The sequence below is a fragment of the Chiroxiphia lanceolata genome, chromosome 6 (genome assembly GCF_009829145.1).
Source record: "Chiroxiphia lanceolata isolate bChiLan1 chromosome 6, bChiLan1.pri, whole genome shotgun sequence".
Classification (NCBI taxonomy): Eukaryota; Metazoa; Chordata; class Aves; order Passeriformes; family Pipridae; genus Chiroxiphia; species Chiroxiphia lanceolata.
In genome coordinates this window covers 63,973,656-63,996,731 of record NC_045642.1, presented here as the reverse complement: position 1 = coordinate 63,996,731, position 23,076 = coordinate 63,973,656, and positions in this window count along the sequence as shown.

Genomic DNA, 23,076 nt, shown 5'->3' with positions numbered 1-23,076 from the left:
GCACTTTCCCTCTGGAGCCAGGCTGGGAGAGCTGGGGGGGTTCCCCTGGAGAAGAGAAGGCTCCAGGGAGAGCTGAGAGCCCCTTGCAGGGCCTAAAGGGGCTCCAGGAGAGCTGGAGAGGGACTGGGGACAAGGCATGGAGGGACAGGACACAGGGAATGGCTTTAAGCTGGAAAAGGGGAGATTTGGGTGGGATATTGAGAAGGAATTCCTGGCTGGGATAGTGGGGAGGCCCTGGTATAGAATTCCCAGAGAAGCTGTGGCTACCCCTGGATCCCTGGAAGTGTCCAAGGCCAGGTTGGGATCCCTGATCCAGTGGAAGGTGTCCCTGCCCATGGCAGGGGGTGGAATGAGATGGGATTTAAATCCCTTCCAACACAAATCACTCCAGGATTCTTTATGGACCAAACCCAGAACTTACAGTGCCATTGAAGCAAATACTTTAGAAAGCAACACGTGGGAAGGGACCAACCCCAGATAATTCCCTGATTTAAATCTCAGAACTCCCCAGGAAATCACAAATACACCAATTATCCAAATTCTGCCCTTGACTTGCTGATTTTTGTGGTTCTTTCTCTTGCAAATGGTGCATTTTGGAATCAGAGCTGTCAGCAGCTGCATTTTGGAACAAGAGAAACCCCAATTTTACACTTGGCTGGTACTTCACTGACTGGAGGGTCCATTAGATGGGATATTGGGAAGGAATTGCTGGCTGGGAGGGTGGGGATTCCCTGGAAAAGAATACCCAGAGAAGCTGTGGCTGCCCCTGGATCCCCGGATTGTCCAAGGCCAGGTTGAAGCAACCTGGGTTAGTGGAAGGTGTCCCTGCCCATGGCAGGGGGTGGCACTGGGTGATCTTTAAGGTCCCTTCCCACCCAAACCGTTGTGGGATTCCAAGTGCCAAGGAATTCGTGGCAGTAACACTTTGCCAAGCCAAATATCCCATTCCTTTGTCCCCCTCCCAGCCTGAGGCCGCGCCAGGGTTGGTGTTTAATCAATCCCTGCACTGCTTTACACCAATTAATCAATAATTAATCAATCCTTGCACTGCTTTACACCAACTCCACAAAGAGAGATGGATGTTTGAGGAATTATCAAACAAACCCAATCCCAGCCTGTTGCTCTCCTTCCTTTTATATTCCCACACTCCCTCCTCCCTTCCATATCTCCTTCTTTTCCAGACATCTGCTGAGGGAAGAGGGGGAAAAAAAAACAACCAACCCTGTAAGGTTGTTAATTCAGAAGCATCTCCTAAAAAAAAACCAGCAAACTAAAATTGAGATGTATCCAGAACTAAAATTGAGATGCATCCAGGCTGCTTTGGCACAGCTCCCGAGCTCTCATCCCACTCCCAGCTGATGATGGGATGGCACTTGCTTGGAATGATTAATCAGGGGCAAAAGGGCTCTTCCCACCTCACCCTCAGACTTTTCCAGCTCCCTCTGGAGGGTTTCTCAGCCTCTGAATCCCCTCCTCTCCCCTCCAAGGGTGGCTTTAAATGTATAACAAAAGGATAGTGGCTCCTGCTGGGAAATCCCACGGGTCTGGCTCCTTCATCCAGGATGGAAAGTGGTCCTGTGGATTGGGAATAAGCAGGGAGAGGTCACTGTTGCTGAAAAGTAATAAAAAATAGATTTGTTTGAATGATGGCTGGTAATAATTATAAGTTATTAATTGCAGCCTGGAGAAGATGAGGCTCAGGAGAACTTAGAGCCCTTTCCAGGGGTTAAAGGCTTGGGATCTAAAGGGGCTCCAGGAGAGCTGGAGAGGGACTGGGGACAAGGCATGGAGGGACAGGACACAGGGAATGGCTTCCCACTGCCAGAGGGCAGGGATAGGTGGGATATTGGGAAGGAATTCCTGGCTGGGAGGGTGGTGAGGCCCTCTGGTTGCCCAGAGAAGCTGTGGCTGCCCCTGGATCCCTGGAAGTGTCCAAGTCCAGGTTGGAGCAGCCTGGGCTGGTGGAAGGTGTCCCTGCCCATGGCAGGGGTGGCACTGGATGGGCTTTAAGGTCCATTTTAAAGTCCCCTCCAACCCAAATCTCCTTACATCTCCCAAGGTGGGTGTTTTAGGAGCTCTCAACACTGTGTTGGCTCCAGAATCAGCTTCACAGAATCCTCTGAGCTGGAAGGGACCCCCAAGGATCATCCAGTCCAACCCTCAGCCCTGCCCAGGAACATCCCCAAGAGTCCCCCCCTGTGCCCCAGAGGATCATCCAAACCCTCCTGGAGCTCTGGCAGCCTTGGGGCCGTGCCCACTGCCCTGGGGAGCCTGGGCAGTGCCAACCACCCTCTGGGGGAAGAACTTAAGTCATTCTTAAACTTAAATCCCATTTAAAACCGGCCACCGCAGAATTTAAACCTGGAATATTTTTGCAAGAACTCCTGAAAAAAAAACCCCTCAGCTGCTTCCACAGGACTCCTGCTCAGCCCAGCTTGGCAATTCTGCACCTGCAGTGACCTCCTTCTAGTGCAGGGATATAAATAGAGCAGCTCCTCACCCAGGGAATGCTAAATATTTACCTGCCTAAAATAGTCTCTGCATCAAAGGGAAGGTCCGGGCTCCAGCTCAGAACACTGGGCAGGGTTTAATGTCATCAGCTGAGAGGTGACACAAAGCCTGGTGCTCTGCAGAGCCAGGATTAACGTGCAGCCAGGAATGTGACTCCTGATCCTCCCGTTTGTGATGCAGGGGAAGAGGGAACACGGTGGTTATTATGGATTTCAGGCCAGACTTTTCCTGGGCTGTCACTCAGCCTGCACCAAAAACTGCTCAGGGGGGAGAGGGACTGGGAAAATAATGGATAAATTTGAAGGCTGGATTTATTCATCCTGGCATTGCACTCACGTGTTTTTATGGTGAGATAACAAAGAGCAAAATGCTCTTCCCTTCCTTTTCCCTTCCCTTCCCAAACCTTCCCTTCCTTTTTCCTCCCCTTTCCTTTCCCCTTCCTTTCCCTTTCCTTTCCTTCTCCTTTCCTTCTCAAACCTTCCCTTCCCAAACCTTCCCTTCCTTTTCCCTCCTCTTCCCTCCCCTTCCCTTCCCCTTCCCTTCCCTTTCTTTCCTTCTCCTTCTCCTTCTCCTTCTCCTTCTCCTTCTCCTTCTCCTTCTCCTTCTCCTTCTCCTTCTCCTTCTCCTTCTCCTTCTCCTTCTCCTTCTCCTTCTCCTTCCCCTTCCCCTCCTTCTCCTTCTCCTTCTCCTTCTCCTTCTCCTTCCCCTTCCCCTTCCCCTCCTTCTCCTTCTCCTTCTCCTTCTCCTTCTCCTTCTCCTTCTCCTTCTCCTTCTCCTTCTCCTTCTCCTTCTCCTTCTCCTTCTCCTTCCCCTTCCCTTTTCCCTTCCCAAACCTTCCCTTCCCTTCCCAAACCTTCCCTTCCTTTTCCCTCCCCTTCCTTTCCATTTCCTTTTCCCTCCCCTTCCCTTCCTTTCCCCTCCCCTTTCCCCTTCCCTTCCCTTCCCAAACCTTCCTAAACCTTCCCAAACCTTCCCTTCCCAAACCTTCCCAAACCTTCCCAAATCTTCCCTTCCCAAACCTTCCCTTCCCAAACCTTCCCTTCCTCTCCTCCTCCCAAACCTTCTCTTCCTTCCTTCCCCTCCTTCTCCTCCATTTCCCTTTCCCTCAGCAGCCAACATTTCTGCTTCTCCACGAATTATGAAGAAACTCTTTATTCCCACCTGGCTCTTCCTCCAGAAAACTTGGCATCCTCTCCCAGATTATGCCAAGGATTTATTTGGAAATCCTTTGTTCATTCCCACCCCTCAGGACACGCCTGGAACCCCTTCCCAATTTTGTGTCCGACGTGTGGGGCAGGAACACGGAAACACTTCCAGGCCTCTAAAACTAAACTGCTATTTTATTTTATTTATTTTATTTTATTTTATTTTATTTTATATTATTTTATTTTATTTTATTTTATTTTATATTATTTTATTTTATATTATTTTATTTTTTTCAGCAGACAAATTATTTCCCCGCAATGCTTTTCCTGGGATTTGTATTCCGACCGCATTCCCGCTGCCTCCTCCAATCCTTCCTCTGCCATCTGTGCTTCTCCCTCCCTGCTCCAGCTCCTCGTTTAGCAACTGTTGTTGTGCCTTCAGTGCCAGCTTTTGGTGCCTTTCTGGGGGCAGGATTTGGGAATAAAGCACCAAAGCCCTTCTCTGAGAATTCCTGCTTCGGGAAAAACAGGGAAGGGGAGGCCACATGGACGTGTTTGTGCAAGCTCAGCTTGGAAAACTGGTTGTGGAAGCTCAGGTTGTATCACCAGGGACCACCAGGAGCTTCGTGGTGGTTGGACAGGGTTAAGGAAAGGCTGGGAATTGCTGCTGGGGAAAGGGAGGGTTTTCCATGTCTTTGCAGCCGAAGGTTCTCCATGGAGGACGTGGCTGAGTTGTTAAACTCATCTCGGTTTGGAAGGTGACAGCTCCCAAATATTCCAGGTGGATTTTCCAGCTGCTGTTTGTGTCCTGCAGGTTCCCAGGCTGTTGTTGTGTTATCCCAGAATAGCTGAGGCTGGAAAAGATCTCCAAGGTCATGGAGTCCAACCTTTGAGCCATCTCCCTGGGCAGCTCCTGCCAAGGCCTCACCACCCTTTCCAGGTAGAAATTCCTCCTCCTGTCCCACCTGAGCCTCCCCTGGCCCAGCTGGAGGCCGTTCCCTCTCCTCCTGTCCCTTGTTCTCTTAAGGAGGTGGCAAATGAGATTCGGGAAACTCAAGCTGTGAAAATGTTGCAGTTGAAAAATAAGTCGTTTTAGGTCAAATCCTGAAAGTACAAAGAGCATTTTCCACTCTCCATGGCTCATGGAATCAGAGAATCCCAGAATCCCAGGATAACTGAGGTTGGAAAAGCCCTCCAAGGTCATCAAGTCCAACCTGTGACTGATCAAAGCCCAGAGCACTGAGTGCCACGGCCAGGCCTTCCTGGGACACCTCCAGGGCTGGGCACTCCAAACCTCCCTGGGCAGCCCCTGACAAGGCCTCACCACCCTTTCCAGGAGGAAATTCCTCCTGATGTCCCACCTGAGCCTCCCCTGGCCCAGCTGGAGGCCGTTCCCTCTCCTCCTGTCCCTTGTTCCCTGGGAGCAGAGGTTGACCCCACCTTGCCACAACCTCCTGTCAGGTAGAAACCAAACCCAGTTCTCTGTTTCTCTGATTTTCCCCAAACCCTCACTTGAAATGTGGAACTGAATCCATGGAAGAGCTTGTTCTTTTTCCCAGGAGACCTTCACCATGGTGAGAATACAGGAGAAAACCCAGAGCAGAACTCAGAGCTATTTCTGACCCAAGGGGTCCTGCAAGGGTGTTTGCTCATCATGGAACCATAGAATGGAATCCCTGAGGTTGGAAAAGCCCTCCAAGGTCGTGGAGTGCCCCCTGTGCCCCATGCCCACCTTGTCCCCCAGCCCAGAGCACTGAGTGCCACGGCCAGGCCTTCCTGGGACACCTCCAGGGCTGGGCACTCCAAACCTCCCTGGGCAGCCCCTACCAAGAGTTGTGATCAGAAAAGAGGATTTTTTTTTTGCCTTTTTGTGCCATAATCCAAGATGAGAGACGTGCTTTTGCACCACCATTCCACGTCCCCTTTCCCACCCGTGAGGCGTCACGGAACGTTTATCCAAAATCCAGGCAGCACAGCTTTTCCTTGCATCCCACCATCCCTGCATCCCACCATCCCTGCTTTTCCAGCTTCCTCAGCCAACAGATGTCTGGAAAAACGACACGGGGTGAGCACATGATGCTGCTTCAGATCCAACCCTAAATCCATCTGCTTGCTGCTGCATCCCGGGAACAGCGGGATTCCCGCGTCTCATTCCGGGCACACATGGATTCGTCTTTCTGGGATCGTCACCAGCTCCGGCATTTAAAGTCTGGCAGCTTGAGGTGACCCAGTGTCCAAACAGAATGTCAGGGCCATGAAGCAGAATGTGCCTTCAGCTCCTGGGTCCTGCCAAAAACTTGGAGCATTGACAAGGAGGGGAGGGGAGGGAGGGGAAGGTTCTCCCCGTTTCAAGCCCTCTTCTTCCCGTTTAAATCCATCCTTTTCCTGTTTAAATTCCTCTTCTCCCCATTTAAATCCCTCTTCTCCCATTTAAATCCCTCTTCTCTCCTCCCCATTTAAATCCCTCTTCTCCCCATTTAAATCCCTCTTCTCCCTATTTAAATCCCTCTTCTCCCTGTTTAAATCCCTCTTGTCCCCATTTAAATCCCTCTTCTTCCCATTTAAATCTCTCTTCTCTCCATTTAAATCCCTACTTTCCCTGTTTAAATCCCTCCTTTCCCTGTTTAAATCTCTCTTGTCCCCATTTAAAGCCCTCTTCTCTCCCTTTCAATCCCTCTTTTCCCTCGTCTCCCCCTTTAAATCCCTCTTCTCCCTGTTTAAATCCCTCTTTTCCCTCTTCTCCCCATTTCAATCCCTCTTCTCCCCATTTAAATCTCTCTTCTCTGTTTAAATCCCTCTTCTCCCCATTTAAATCCCATTTTTTCCCCATTTAAATCCCTCTTCTCCCCATTTAAATCCCTCTTCTCCCCATTTAAATCCCTCTTCTCCCTATTTAAATCCCTCTTCTCCCCATTTAAATTCCTCTTCTCCCCATTTAAATCCCATTTCTCCCCATTTAAATCCCTCTTCTCCCTGTTTAAATCCCTCTTCTCGCTGCCGGAGCTCAGCCATATCCTCTTTCCCTCTCCAGTGATCCCTGTTTCCCTCTTCCCAGGGCACATGTTAATTGAGGGAGCGACAATTCCGTGCTGGAGCAGCCGATGGTTGATAAGGGAATAAAGGGAATAAAGGTTATCTCGCTCTTCAGGGGAGCACAAATTAACAGAGGGGCAAAATCAGGTCTTATCTCCCTCTGCCCTAATGGGGAGAGAATTTATCCCTAAATACAGAGCCTACAATCATCACAGGATCTTATCTCTCCGAGGTGTTTGGGAAACAGAGCCCAGCATGTCTGGATGGAAAAGCAATTTAGACTTGGCTAAAAACGGGATAAAAAGTCCTTGAGATCCCTGAGGGGGGGAGAGGAACGGAAAGGGAAAAGTAGAGGGGTGGAGGAATTAAAGGAGGGTTAGGAGAGGGCTGGAGAGGGATTTTGGATGAGGGGGAATGGATTCCCACTGTCACAGGGTGGGGTTAGGTGGGATAGTGGGAAGGAATTCCTGGCTGGGAGGGTGGGGAGGCCCTGGAATAGAATTCCCAGAGAAGCTGTGGCTGCCCCTGGATCCCTGGAAGTGTCCAAGGTCAGATTGGAGCAACCTGGGCTGGTGGAGGGTCTCAAAATAAAGACCAAAATCAGAGACAGTCAGAGACTCAGAGATTAGTTAAACTGAGTTTGTCCTTGCTATCCATGGAGCTGCTCCCAGGGTGGAGCCCCTCTGGAGCCAGGCTGGGAGAGCTGGGGGGGTTCCCCTGGAGAAGAGAAGGCTCCAGGGAGAGCTGAGAGCCCCTTGCAGGGCCTAAAGGGGCTCCAGGAGAGCTGGAGAGGGACTGGGGACAAGGCATGGAGGGACAGGACACAGGGAATGGCTTCCCACTACCAGAGGGCAGGGAGAGATGGGAGATTGGGAAGGAATTCCAGGCTGGGAGGGTGGGGAGGGGCTGGGACTGGAATTCCCAGAGAAGCTGGAGTGGAGATCCATGGAGATCTGAACATATCTAAGGACACAGATCTGCTGGGATGGGTCCAGGGGAGGCTCCAGGATGATCAGAGGATGGAGCAGCTCTGCTGGGAGGAAAGGCTGGGAGAGCTGGGATTGTTCAACCTGGTGAGGAGAAGCTTTGGAGTGTCCTGATTGTGGCCTTCCAGGACCTGAAGGATCTCCAGGAAAGATGGAGAGAGACTGTGGACAAGGGATGGAGGGACAGGACGCAGGGAATGGCTTCACTAGTTTGGATGGGATATTGGGAAGGAATTCCTGGCTGGGAGGGTGAGGAGGCCCTGGAATAGAATTCCCAGAGAAGCTGTGGCTACCCCTGGATCCCTGGAAGTGGAATTCTTCTCAATGGGGATTAAAAGCATCGAGGTTTGAGGGAAGAAGAACAGCTGGGTTGGTAAAATGAACCTTTTGGAAGGAGCAAAAAAAATAAAAAAAAAAAAAAAAGAGAAGCATTTGGGGCATAAAAGTTCTTCATCTTTGAAGTAAAACTTTTTTCCTCCTGCCTTATCCTGCAGGATAATTTAGGGGATTTTGAGATGAGAATTATAGGGACCACTTCTGATGACATTAAAAACCAAAGGCAAAGCTGCTCCTCTCCTCCCCAGCCTTAATTTGGGGTGAATTTCTGCTATTTAGGCTCTTTGCCTTTTGCAATTTCTGCTTCTCTCCATCAATGATTTCCTTTTTTTTTTTTTTTACTTTCAGGTCACAAAATAGGTTTGGTGCTTTGGGAGCAGAAGCCAGACCTCATCTGATATTAAATTAGAGAAATATCTCATCCAGGAGTTTATTCCCCTCCTTTAAATGGTATTTCTGCACCAGGGCATGGCTGTAATTTTGGGGTTAGAGTTTCAATGACCTTTCAAGGGAATCTCTGATAGAAGGAGAATTTCCAGGGCAGCTCAGAATCTTCCCCGAGTGTTAAGGAGCAGGTTCTGTCCCTGATTTTATTCCAGCCTTTGTTTGGGATGTGCACTCCTGCATTTTTCCCTGTCCTCTTTGAAGAGCTTTCACTCAGGGACAGGGTGTTGCAAACTCAGTGAACCTGCAGGGATAGGAACCACCAAGCAGCTTGATATGTTATTTATATATTATTTATATATTATTTATATCCTTTGTGCCTCACAAACCTAAACATCCTGCAAGATTTGGGGTTAATTTTCCTTGGAATCTCCCTGAGGGAAGGCAGAGCCCTCAGGCACAGAGGGACAAAGTGCTGTTGTGTCACTTGAAGCACAGAAAGGATTGAGGATCCCAGAGAATCCCAGAATATGCTGAGTTGGAAGGGACTCACAGGGATCATCAAGTCCAACCCTCAGCATCCAGATCACCCCCTAACCCATATAGGATTTAATCCCTTCTACCTGAGTGCCCCAAACCATCCCCCCCAAAAAACAGACCCCTAAAACTGAGGCAAAAAAAAAAAAAATCACATTCCAGAGGCCCTTCCATTCACCAGGAAATGGGAAAACCCATAAAAGCCTTTAATCAACCCAAAGCACAACATTCCATGAAGTTCCTCATTATTTGTTCAGTTTGGATGAACCTGCTGGTTTGAGGTTTGGTTTGGGATGATCTTCCCTGGTGCTCTCAGTTGGGATGTCCTGAATCTCCAAATGACAATCCAGTGGTTCCCAGGTTGAAGTGATTTTTGGGAGGCAGGAGGAGACCACGACAGAGAACTCCTCCTGTTTTGAAGCCATAACAGTCACCCAGTGTCACCCCTGCAATGGGCAGGGACACCTTCCACTGTCCCAGGTTGCTCCAACCTGGCCTTGGACACTTCCAGGGATCCAGGGACAAGCCACAGCTTCTCTGGGAATTCTATTCCAGGGCCTCCTCGTCATCCCCCAGGAATTCCTCCCATATTTCCCAGTGGAATCCCCAAGAGTCCCTCAGGATGGACAGAATTAAGGAGCCACTTCCAGTGGTACAAACAGGACCCTCAGGAGTGCCCAGGGTGGTACAGTGGGATGTCCCACCCACACCCCCAGAGACCCCTGGGAGCTCAGAACACGGTTGAGAAAAAGCCCAAACCTTCCCTTCCCAAACCTTCCCTTCCTTCCCAAACCTTCCCAAACCTTCCCTTCCCCAAACCTTCCCAAACCTTCCCAAACCTTCCCAAACCTTCCCAACCTTCCCTTCCCAAACCTCCTTCCCTTCCCTTCCCTTCCCTTCCCTTCCCTTCCCTTCCCTTCCCTTCCCTTCCCTTCCTTCCCTTCCCTTCCCTTCCCTTCCCTTCCCTTCCCAAACCTTCCCAAACCTTCCCAAACCTTCCCAAACCTTCCCAAACCTTCCCAAACCTTCCCTTCCCAAACCTTCCCTTCCCTTCCCTTCCCTCCCAACCTTCCCTTCCCAAACCTTCCCTTCCCAAACCTTCCCAAACCTTCCCCAAACCTTCCCAAACCTTCCCTTCCCAAACCTTCCCTTCCCTTCCCAAACCTTCCCTTCCCTTCCCTTCCCAAACCTTCCCTTCCCTTCCCTTCCCTTCCCTCCCTTCCCTTCCCTTCCCTTCCCTTCCCTTCCCTTCCCTTCCCTCCCTTCCCTTCCTTCCCTTCCCTTCCCTTCCCTTCCCTTCCCTTCCCTTCCCTTCCCTTCCCTCCCTTCCCTTCCCTTCCCTTCCCTTCCCTTCCCTTCCCTTCCCTTCCCTTCCCTTCCCTTCCCTTCCCTTCCCTTCCCAAACCTTCCCTTCCCAAACCTTCCCTTCCCTTCCCAAACCTTCCCTTCCCAAACCTTCCCAAACCTTCCCAAACCTTCCCAAACCTTCCCAAACCTTCCCAACCTTCCCAAACCTTCCCTTCCCTTCCCAAACCTTCCCTTCCCAACCTTCCCTTCCCTTCCCTTCCCTTCCCTTCCCTTCCCTTCCCTTCCCTTCCCTCCCTTCCCTTCCCTTCCCTTCCCAAACCTTCCCAAACCTTCCCAAACCTTCCCTTCCCTTCCCAAACCTTCCCAAACCTTCCCAAACCTTCCCAACCTTCCCAACCTTCCCAACCTTCCCAAACCTTCCCAAACCTTCCCAAACCTTCCCTTCCCTTCCCTTCCCAAAACCTTCCCAAACCTTCCCAAACCTTCCTTCCCAAACCTTCCCTTCCCTTCCCAAACCTTCCCTTCCCTTCCCAACCCTTCCCTTCCCAAACCTTCCCTTCCCAAACCTTCCCAAACCTTCCCCAAACCTTCCCTTCCCTTCCCTTCCCTTCCCAAACCTTCCCTTCCCAAACCTTCCCAACCTTCCCTTCCCGCCCAAACCTTCCCTTCCCAAACCTTCCCTTCCCAAACCTTCCCAAACCTTCCCAAACCTTCCCAACCTCCCCAACCTTCCCTTCCCAAACCTTCCCTTCCCAACCCTTCCCAACCTTCCCTTCCCTTCCCTTCCCTTCCCTTCCCAAACCTTCCCTTCCCTTCCCTTCCCTTCCCAAACCTTCCCTTCCCAAACCTCCCTTCCCTTCCCTTCCCTTCCCAACCTTCCCTTCCCTTCCCTTCCCTTCCCTTCCCTTCCCTTCCCTCCCTTCCCTTCCTTCCCTTCCCTTCCCTTCCCTCCCTTCCCTTCCCTTCCCTTCCCTTCCCAAACCTTCCCTTCCCAAACCTTCCCTTCCCAAACCTCCCTTCCCAAACCTTCCCTTCCCAACCTTCCCAAACCTTCCCAAACCTTCCCAAACCTTCCCAAACCTTCCCTTCCCAAACCTTCCCTTCCCAAACCTTCCAAACCTTCCCAAACCTTCCCAAACCTTCCCTTCCCTTCCCAAACCTTCCCTTTCCAAACCTTCCCAAACCTTCCCTTCCCTTCCCAAACCTTCCCTTCCCAAACCTTCCCAAACCTTCCCAAACCTTCCCAAACCTTCCCATCCCATCCCATCCCAAACCTTCCCAAACCTTCCCAAACCTTCCCAAACCTTCCCTTCCCAAACCTTCCCTTCCCTTCCCTTCCCAAACCTTCCCTTCCCTTCCCTTCCAACAACCTTCCTTCCCTTCCCTTCCAAACCTTCCCTTCCCTTCCCAAACCTTCCCTTCCCTTCCCAAACCTTCCCTTCCCTTCCCAAACCTTCCCTTCCCTTCCCTTCCCTTCCCTTCCCAAACCTTCCCAAACCTTCCCTTCCCTTCCCTTCCCTTCCCTTCCCAAACCTTCCCAAACCTTCCCTTTCCTTCCCTTCCCAAACCTTCCCTTCCCTTCCCAAACCTTCCCTTCCCTTCCCTTCCCTTCCCAAACCTTCCCTTCCCAAACCTTCCCTTCCCAAACCTTCCCTTCCCAAACCTTCCCTTCCCAAACCTTCCCTCCCAAACCTTCCCTTCCCTTCCCAAACCTTCCCTTCCCTTCCCTTCCCAAACCTTCCCTTCCCTTCCCTTCCCAAACCTTCCCAAACCTTCCCAAACCTTCCCTTCCCAAACCTTCCCAAACCTTCCCTTCCCTTCCCTTCCCAAACCTTCCCTTCCCTTCCCAACCCTTCCCTTCCCTTCCCAAACCTTCCCTTCCCTTCCCAAACCTTCCCAAACCTTCCCAAACCTTCCCAAACCTTCCCAAACCTTCCCTTCCCAAACCTTCCCTTCCCAAACCTTCCCTTCCCAAACCTTCCCCCCCTTCTTCTGTCCCGAAACCTCTTCCTCCCTCTGGACCTCCCTGGGTGACCCTGGCTTGGGGAAAATCCCACCTCCCCTGTATCCTGGGATGATGGTGGGATGGGAAACAGTTCATTGATAAGGAGCTGAGGTTGGAACCAAACTTGGTTTTGGTGTCCTGGGGCTTTCCCTGCTCTGTGTTTCTCCTCGTGTGCCCCGAGTTGCTGATAATTAATAGGTAATAATTATATAATAATAATTATCCCATCTTCTTCCATTTTAGGATGGAATTCCTGACTGGGAGGGTGGGGAGGAATAGAATTCCCAGAGAAGCTGTGGCTGCCCCTGGATCCCTGGAAGTGGCCAAGGCCGGGTTGGAACAACCTGGAATAGTGGAAGGTGTCCCTGCCCGTGGAGGGTGGGACTGGATGATCTTTAAGGTCCCTCCCAACCCAAACCAACCCGAGGTTCTGCAATTCCATGATTTTCCTGCTGCAGCTCGGATCCAGTAGATGGCGACAGGATCCAAAGCATTTTGTTAATTATTCCCCGATTGGTGGATTTTTATGTTTCATTTCTTTTCACATTATTCTTTTAAATAAATTGATTTTCACCTTCCACAGCCATGTCTACATTTGCCTTCCCGTGTTCTCTTTTGCTTCCCATGCCATAAAATCCATTCCATGTTCTCTTTTATCTTCCCATCTTTTTTTTTTTTTTTTAATTACTTCTCATGGCATAAAATTCATTCCCTGTTTTCTTACCAGCCTGGAGGAACTTCTCCAGGCGTTCCTTGGTCCTACTACCCCAGGACAAGGGAATGCCATCAGTCTCATCCTTTGGGAATTTTTGATCCATCTGCTTTTCACTCCTAAGCCTGTGATGTTACTTTTCAGATCTGGGATCAATTTTCAGGATCTCCTCTAAGATTGTTACATCCAGGAATTGGATTAGGATGATTCTTGAACTTCCAGCTCGGAATATTCTGGGATTTTGGGATAAGGAAGGTCAGCCATGATGTCAGAAGGTTTCCCTGCCCATGGCAGGGGGTGGAACTGGATGATCTTTGAGGTTCCTTCCAATCCAAACCGTTCTGGGATTTTTAGGGCTCAAAACAGGAGAAATTAACTTCAAATTTGCCCCTTTTTTGCCTTTTTTACCTTATTTACAAGTAAATAGGTATTATTTACTTGTGAGCAACCAGAGCCTTCAGTGCAGGGATTATAGGCTGGGAAAATGAGGGGAATGTGAGCAAATGTGGATTTTTGTAGATCCCATGGAATGCTTCACCCTGGAATGGACTGTTTCCAGGAGCTTGCAGTGGCAGGACAAGGGGGAATGGCTTCAAACTGAAAGAGAGCAATGTTGGATGGGATATTGGGAAGGAATTCCTGGCTGGGAGGGTGAGGAGGTCCTGGAATAGAATTCCCAGAGAAGCTGTGGCTGCCCCTGGATCCCTGGAAGTGCCCAAAGCCAGGTTGAAGCAACCTGGGCTGGTGGAAGGTGTCCCTGCCCATGGTGGGGGGTTGGAATGAAATGGTCTTTTCCAATCCAAACCATTCCATGACTCCATGAATTCCAAGATATTAAAGTACTGATGCAGTCCCACACCTGCAATACCTAATTCCCTTCCAGGATATAAATCCATGGACATCCCAGGCTGAGTTATTATTTTTAGTTTCCATCCCAGTTCAATTGAGTCTCTTTGGCCAACCCTCACCTCAGGTTGGACACACACATTTCCTGCCATTTTTTGGGATGAAACATCATCTCCGAGGTGATTCCCCAAATCCTGGTTGTCATGGAGACAGGAACAGGCTTCAAGAGGAGAGACTGGGCTACAGCCACTTCTCCAAGATAATCCAAGAGATATTCCAAAGGGTTTTGACACTCCTTGAGCAGTGGGGGCGGTTAAACCACGACTCTTGGAAAGCCATGGAAGGATAAAAAATTCCTTCCTTTAAAACAGAAGGATATTTTTTAATCTGTTAATCAGCATTTTTAAGAAGTTTGATCCCTTAGAAAGAACCCTCCACTTGTTTATCCTCCTAATAACCAAAGTCGGGCCAAGAAAACAGCAATTCATGAGACACCTTCTGCTCCTTGGGACAACACCAGGAATCAGAGGAGATATCCATGTAAAAACCCTAAATCCTGCTTCCTGGGAAAGGCCAAATCCCTAGAGCACAGAAGGTCGTGTCAGGGCCATCACTTCAATGCCATTTTTTGTGCTGCATCCCAGTTTTCCCGGCTTTAAATGCTAATTCCATGTGGAATTTTTGGCATCAAGGCTCTTCCGTTGCCTGGGCTGAAGCGGCTCTGCTCAATCCCTCCTTTGGGAAGACCTGGAGAAGGGAACAACTTCTCTGCTAATTTCAGGGAAAAAAAAAAAAGTGCTTTTTTTCTGGAGAAAAGGGATCCAAGATTTCCAAAAGTTTGGAATGTGTAGCAGGAAAAAGAGCTGCTTCTTGTTTCCGGGTTGAGAGGAGCGGAGGTCGATGAGGCAGGGAAATAAAGGGACAATAGAAGTGAAGCAAAAGCAGATGGAGAAAGGCTTGAAGTGATTAATTGGGAATCCAGGAGTGGCAATCCATTGGCAATTTGCATAATCCCCTCCTGAAAGCCAAATCGTTCAGCCCAATTTGCATATTTGTGCCTGATCCAGGATTTCTTCTGGAGCTCAGCACCTGCTTGGGAGAGTTGGCAGAGCAGGGTGGGATAATTCCTGTGTTGGATTTGATGGAAGAATAATTATCTGGGATGGATCTGGGGGGAGATCCCAGCTGATCTGACCACCTAGAGGGCAAATCAGAGGAGTAAAATTCCTAATTTCTTCCTTCTAGGAGCAGAATTTGTGTCCCACGGGTGAGGTTGGAAGATAGAGAGGTGAAAGACTTAATTTTTTTTCTTAAAGTGATATGGGGAAAAATAAGAATAAATAAGAAAATTAAATTAAGAAGAAGAAGAAAAGAAGAAAAAATGGAGAAGAAGAAATGAAGAAGAAAAAGAAGAAATGAAGAGGAGAAGAAGAAATGAAGGAGGAGAAGAAATGAAGGAGGAGAAGAAGAAGGAGAAGAAGAAGAAGCAGAAAAATCAGGAGAAGAAGGAGAAGAAGAAGGAGAAGAAGAAGCAGAAGAAGAAGGAGAAGGAGAAGAAGAAGAAGAAGAAGAAGAAATGAAGGAGAAGAAAATGAAGAAGAAGAGGAAAAGAAGAAGAAGAAATGAAAAAGAAGAAGAAATGAAGAGGAAGGAAAAAGAAAAGAAGAAAGAAAAGAGAAGACAAAGAAGAAAATGAAGAAGAAGAAGAAGAAATGAAAAGAAAAGAAAATAAAGAAGAAGAAGAATTAAAAAAAAAACCCGCAACACCAAATCCCCACCAAACCCCGCCAAAAACCAGCCAACCTACTAAAAAACCCCAAAATCCAAATTAACAGAATAATCTAAACCTGGTAAGAGGTGGGACAATGTTTTCTGCCTCAAAACCTCAGCCCAACCTCTGAATCCACTCAGCCAAGGAGCACCAATCTTTGGGCAGCAGTGCTGGGATAAATCCTGACCGAGTTCCTGCTTGGAAAAGCACTTTGGGCTTTAAAAAATATTCTGAGTTTTGGGTTAAATTTTCCCCCATTTATTCCCACATCCCCTTCTCCTTCTCTACAACTTCCTGCTGGAAGACAAGAAATGTCATTTTTTGGGATGCAACAGGAAACACCCAACTGAGCCTCCAGGAATTAAACTCTGATTAAGAGAAAAGTATTTCCCAGGTGGTTTTATTTCACCCAAACACATTTTCCTTTTCAACCTTTCCTTCTTTTCTCTGTGCAGAGGGGTAACATCTCTAGAGATGGTTTTGTTAGGGATGGGAGGAGCTCCCTGGATAATATTTTAGGGCAGAAGGGCACAGAAATACTCTGTTTCCAACAGAATTCCCTGTCATGACCCAGTTGAAAGTATTTTGTCTCCCATCCAGTCAAAGCTGAGTAATGATCAAATCCAATAAATAAATTAAAATCCATTTATTCTTCGCTGAATGTGATACAAAAACTAATCCTCCACATCATTTAAAATAAGAGCTGCAGATCAAATTAAAGCTGGCCTTGATTCTGTTAATTTTTCTTTCTAAATAAGATACTTTCTAAATAAGTCTCGTGCCAAATTCCACGACTTGTGCCATGGAACATCTCTCCTGGGAATCAATTTGCTGTTGAGAAGCTGATGGAGAATTTAATTAACCCATTTTATTGTTGGCATATTTATGGTTTGGATTTGGAAGGAATTAACACAACAAGGGCTTCAAACCTGAAAAGGGTTCATCCCAACATGTCCTCAGTTATGATCCCAGGTTGCTTCAACCTGGCCTTGGGCACTTCCAGGGATCCAGGGGCAGCCACAGCTTCTCTGGGAATTCTATTCCAGGGCCTCCCCACCCTCCCAGCCAGGAATTCCTTCCCAATCTCCCATCTATCCCTGCCCTCTGGCAGTTTAAAGCTATTTTCCCTTGTGCCTGAGTTATCTGCATCTTTCCCAGAACACAGATACAAGAAAATATCTGTGCCAGGGCAAAGCTCATCCCAGAGAGGGTCCATCCCAGAGAGGGCTCATCCCAGTGCAAAGCTCATCCCAGAACAAAACTCATCCCAGTGAGGGCTCATCCCAGTGCCGAGCTCATCCCATTGAGAGCTCATCCCAGTGAAAGCTCATTCCAGAGAGGGCTCATCCACCCCAGAGAGGGCTCATCCCAGATCAAAGCTCATCCCAGTGAGAGCTCATCCCAGAACAAAGCTCATCCCAGTGCAGAGCTCATCCCACTAAGGGCTCATCCCAAAGAGGGCTCATCCCAGAACAAAGCTCATCCCAGTGAGAGCTCATGCCAGTGCAAAGCTCAATCCCAGTGAGAGCTCATGCCAGTGCAAAGCTCATCCCGGTGCAGAACTCATCCCACTAAGGGCTCATCCCAGAGAGGGTTCATCCCAGTGCAAAGCTCATCCCATTGAGAGCTTATCCCAGTGAGAACTCATCCCAGAGAGGGCTCACCCCAGAACAAAGCTCACCCCAGAAAAAAGCTCATCCCAGTGAGGGCTTATCCCACAGAGGGCTCATCCCAGTGAGGGCTCATTCCAGAGAGGGCTCATCCCAGAACAAAACTCATTTCAATGCACAGCTCATCCCAGTGCAGAACTCATACCACTGAGGGCTCATCCCAGAGAAGGTTCATCCCAGTACAAAGCTCATCCCATTGAGAGCTCATCCCAGTGCAGAGCTCATCCCAGAGAGGACTCATCCCAGAACAAAGCTCACCCCAGTGCACAGCTCATCCCAGTACATAGTTCATCCCAGAACAAAGCTCATTCCAGAAGAAAACTCATCCCAGTGCAAAGCTCATCCCAGTGCAAATCTCATCCCAGTGCACAGTTCATCCCAGTGCAGAGCTCATCCCAGTGAGGGCTCATCCCAGAACAAAGCTCATCCCAGAACAAAATTCATCCCAGTGCAAAGCTCATCCCAGTGCAAATCTCATCCCAGTGCACAGCTCATCCCAGGACAAAGCTCATCCCACTGAGGGCTCCTCCCAGGGCATCAGGCAAAGAGCTTTATCCCCTTTCTTGCCCCCTTTTCCAACAGAACTGGCTGAAAGCTCCTGAAACCCAGGAACTGTGGTCAAAGCCCCTCCCTGGCAGCGCCCACACCATGAATCCAGCAATCCAAGGCCTCCAAACTCTCCAAAATCCTTAAGTGCTCTCCCAATTATCCTCTCCACGCTCTCCTCCACCTCAGGAGGAGCCTCCAGACTCCAAAGAAACGGAGACAACAAGCTTGGGAATTAAAAAGCAGCATTTTAATCACCTATTGATACGTGGGTGGAATGATGTGCAGCCACATCTTCCAGCTTAGAAACCTGAAATCTTTTTGGACTCTGGGTTTGTGGATTGGTTTTTTTTTTCTTTCTTTCCCTGAGCAGGTAATTACAGAGGGGACAATGAGCTTTTTGTAATTGTCTTGTTTCCTAATAAAAAAATAACAACTGTGGGACTAAAGGTGAACAGGATTAAGCCACGTTATGAATGCCTCTAAAATAATTAATTGGGTTGTTTGGGGGATTTGGAACCTCCTGAACCAGATCAAGGCAATATTTTCCCTTCTTTTCTTTTTGCTGGCAGCAGCTCCAAACTCCTTTTTTAGGAGCAAAAGCCCTGTGTAAACACAGGCTGGAGTGTGTGAGGGGGATACAACATTTATTTTAGAGTGGTGGAGACACAAAGGAGCAGCTTTGGAGCATTTTCAGCCCTCCTGCTCTGCAATTCCAGCAGGAACAGCATATCCAGAGACTGCATTTCCAGTCCAGCAGAGTAACCCAGATCTGATTTTCTCCCCAACATCTAATTCCCACAATATCTAACATCAAATCAACATTGAAACACAGGTGGAAAAGAATTTCCATCTTCCTAAAAAGGTGTTTTGTTTCTTCTTAAACATAACAATACATGGAAAACACATCAAATCCGTAAGGCCTTTCCTAAGTGTCCAGTGCAGAAACCAGGCCTAATTAATAAAAGAGACAAAGGGCTCTATCCTTAGGAAGGCAGCTACTGTGGGAGAAAATTTTGGGAGCATAAAACACTTTTGCTTGCAGAGTTGAGTGACAGTAACATCATTTCTCCTTCAGGGCCAGATCTTCATCCTTCAGGGCAAATTTCCTTCTGCAATAAGAACAGCCAGGTCTTCCCCCTTCATGGAAGGTTGGTTTAAGGTTTTGCTCTCACAGGGCTCCTGCCGTGCCTGTGCTGTCTAAACCAAAAAAAAGCAATTATTTTCCGTGTGCCTGAATCCAAATAAACCAGCCCAGTCCCCGGGGTCAGAGCTCGGGTGGGAATTCTCCACCTCTCACCGTTCAGGAGCTGCTTTTTGGAATTAAAACATCACCCAGAGCAGCAGATTGTGAGGCACAAAAAATCTGCATTTTGGACCTCAGTCCTCTGACATGTTTTTTAATAAACCTGCTCTGTTTTCAGCAGTGTTTGCACAGGTTTTCTGCAACAGGTATGAGAACAACGAGAATAATGTGCCTGCAACATCCAACCTGGCCTTGGACACTTCCAGGGATCCAGGGGCAGCCACAGCTTCTCTGGGCAACCTGTGCCTCCCCCTCACTGGGAAGATTTTCTTCCCTATATCTCATCTAAATCCCACAATATCTAATTTAAATCATTCCTTTAGTTTAATCCCATCACTTCTTGTCTTGTCCTGTCTCAACAGGCCCTAATAAAAAATTTGTTTCCACCTTTCTCCCTTTAAATACTCAAAGGACACAACGAGGTCTCCCTGGAGCCTTGATATAGTGATATTGGAATTTTCCATGAAATCCTATGATATTGTTATTTTCCATGAAATCTTGTAGCCATTTCTAAGCTTCAATAATTCCCAGGTCATTTACAGACAATTTTAGTGTCGGGAGAGATCCCACCCTGAGCACTGAACGAGATTTTAACTGGGCAATTCCATGGGACGTGGGGGGAAATGCTGGGAAACTCGTGGAATTTCATATCAGATATTCCAGAATTATGGATATCATCATTGTCCCAATCCCTGGAAGTGTCCAAGGCCGGGTTGAATGGGGCTGGGATGGAGGGAGGTGTCCCTGCCAATGGCAGAGGGTTGGAACAAGATGAGCTTTAAATCCATAGGATCCCCCTCAGGAATGTGATCATAATAAGGGATGGAATTTTAACTACTGTGTTCATTGGCACATTGGTGGATTTTGTGTTGGGAAATGGACTGGAAAAGGGATAGAAAATGAACACAAAATTCTTGGATACCGTGGGATCTCACTGCAAGGGTGACATGATACCCTCATTCCCCTTCCCTCCCTCAGGAGGGTTGTGCTCCCAACTCCTGGAGACAGTTCAATGGTTCCTGTCCTTGTTTAGTTTTGCCTCTCTCATTTGAGGAAAGGGAGACACAACCTGTTTGAGGCCTTTGGGTTCTTCTCTGTGTGGATTTTAGTCAGGTGGGAGAAGGTTTTGGGAAGTGATCCCGTCCTGCTGATGCTGTGCAAGTCAATGCATTCCATAAAAATGTGTCCAGCTCTGTGGGACAGATCCAGTTCTGTGAGGGACAGATCCAGCTCCATGTGGGACAGATCCAGCTCTGTGAGACAGATCCAGCTCTGTGAGACAGATCCAGCTCTGTGAGGGACAGATCCAGCTCTGTGGGACACATCCAGCTCTGTGGGACACATCCAGCTCTGTGGGACACATCCAGCTCTGTATGGGATATATCCAGCTCTGTGGGACAGATCCAGCTCTGTGGGGCAGATCCACCTCTGTGTGGGACACATCCAGCTCTGTGGGACAGATCCAGCTCTGTGGGACACATCCAGCTACATGTGGGATACATCCAGCTGTGCAGGATGGATCCAGCTCTGTGTGGGACAGATCCAGCTCCATGTGGGACAGATCCAGCTCAGTGTGGGACAGATCCAGCTTGTGGGATAGACCCAGCTCTGTGTGGGACAGATCCAGCTCTGTGGGACACATCCAGCTCTGTAGGACACATCCAGGTCTGTGGGACAGATCCAGCTCTGTGAGGGACAGATCCAGCTCTGTGGGACAGATCCAGCTCAGTGGGACACATCCAGGTCTGTGAGACAGATCCAGGTCTGTGAGGGACAGATCCAGCTCTGTGAGGGACAGATCCAGCTCTGTGTGGGACACATCCAGCTCTGTGGGACACATCCAGCTCTGTAGGACACATCCAGGTCTGTGGGACAGATCCAGCTCTGTGAGGGACAGATCCAGGTCTGTGAGGGACAGATCCAGCTCTGTGGGACAGATCCAGCTCAGTGGGACACATCCAGCTCTTTGGGACAGATCCAGCTCCATGTGGGACAGATCCAGCTCTGGCTTAAGCTGCAGGATTCAAATAATTCCATTGACTCCAGGGCTGAGAGCAGCTCTAATTGTCTGGAGGGGATGAATAGGGGCCACCCTGCAGTGGGAATGCTCTGGAACAGGGGTAACTCTTCCAATCTGAGAGCTCAAGTGCCACAGTTTAACCCTGGAGAGCTTTTCCCAATTGTTATCCCTTGTTTTAGCCACACGATCCCATTGACTTCAGCCAGGGTTGAGCAGCTGAAACTCTTGTGAAGCTGAAAAAAATACATCCTTGAATGTCAAAAGAGAACGTGGGACACCAAAAGCAAATCAGGTATCATCCAAAAATCCTGAAATATGAAAAAAACATACAAAAGGGAAGATAATTTTGATCTTTTTTTTTTTTCCCCACAAGAGACCAGAGAGCAAAGCAAAAAAGTAAACCTGGCTTTGATCAGCAAAACCATTGTAACCATTCACAAATAAGATTTATATTAATGAGTTCATCAAAATCCCAGCTCCCCACTGTATTTAAACCCCATATGTATTTGGGCAGCTTTTAAGTAGACATTTAATCAATGGCTTTTAATGGAAGGGGGTTGCAGTTATGCAGCATTAACAGATCCCACATCAGATTTTCCCTCTGACTGCTGCAAGGAGAAGGAGTTTGAATAGATTTTAATTGTCTGGGTTTGATATTTATTCGTGAAAATGGGTCATCTCAAAGTCTCGGATACCAGTTTGTCCTTTGCATGAGTGGGGGCTTGGCAGGAGAAGGGCTTTTGCAGGAGAAGGCACATTGAAGTCACCAGGAGAGGCTTTACCTGCCGAGATCAGGATGAAAAACCTGAGAAAGAGCCAGAGGAAGGGGCAGAGATGACAGAAAAAGGCAGAGCAGAGGGGACAGAAATAATGGGCTTGAACTCAGCAGGCAGGAAGAGCAAGGAAAGCTCAGGAGAGCTCCAAGAAAAGAAGAGCTGAGGCTCTGGAAAAGAAAGGAATGGCTTTAAAACCTCAGAGACACACCTGGATCTCTGCAGAAAAGTCTTTATAGCCAATAATGTCATTTATTGCAGCCAGGTCTGCTTTGACCCATCATAGAATGGTTTGGGTTGGAAGGGACCTTAAAGATCATCCAGTGCCGTGGGCAGGGACACCTTCCACTGTCCCAGGTTGCTCCAAATCCAGTCCAACCCAGCCTTGGACACTTCCAGGGATGCTTGAACCACATGGCTTTCCCAGGTATGACCCAACTGGAGCAGATCCATCAGAGCACCAGCTTGGAGCTACAAATCCATTCCCTGGCAGCAGAGCTGAGACATCCAAGGGCCATTTTCTAACAGATCTGGAAGGAAAAGCATGTTTATTTATAACTTTCTTTTATTTTTTGGGAGGTGAGGCAAGAATGGATCCAGCATCCTTCTCCTTTTCCTCCTTCACCTCCTTATCCCTGTCCTTGTCCTTGTCCTTGTCCTTGTTCTCCTTCTCCTTTTTCTCCTTCTCCTTCTCCTTCTCCTCCTCCTCCTCTTTCTCTTTCTTCATCTTCTTTTTATTATTGTTATTAGTATTATTGTTACTGTTATTGCCTCTTCAGGTTGAATTTTGGGCAGCCCAGCACAAAGATGGTGAGGAAATGGGAGACAGCAGGTGGAGAACCAACAAACCTGGTGGGATATCTGGAAGGACAAGCTGAGGAAGCTTGATCTGAGCCAGCCCAGGTGGCCCAGAAGGTTGAAACCATCCTGGGCTGTGCCAGGCACGGTCCCAGGGCAGGGACTGTCCCTGTGCTGGCACTGACCTCCAGTAAAGGGGCACTTCTGGGCCCCTCAGTTTGGGAAGGACATTGAGGGGCTGGAATGTGTCCAGGGAAGGGAACAGAGCTGGGGAAGGGGCTGGGGAACTCCTGAGGGAGCAGGGGGGGCTCAGCCTGGAGCAAAGGAGGCTCAGGGGGGACCTTCTGGCTCTGCAACCCCCTGACAGGAGGGGGGAGCCGGGGGGGGGT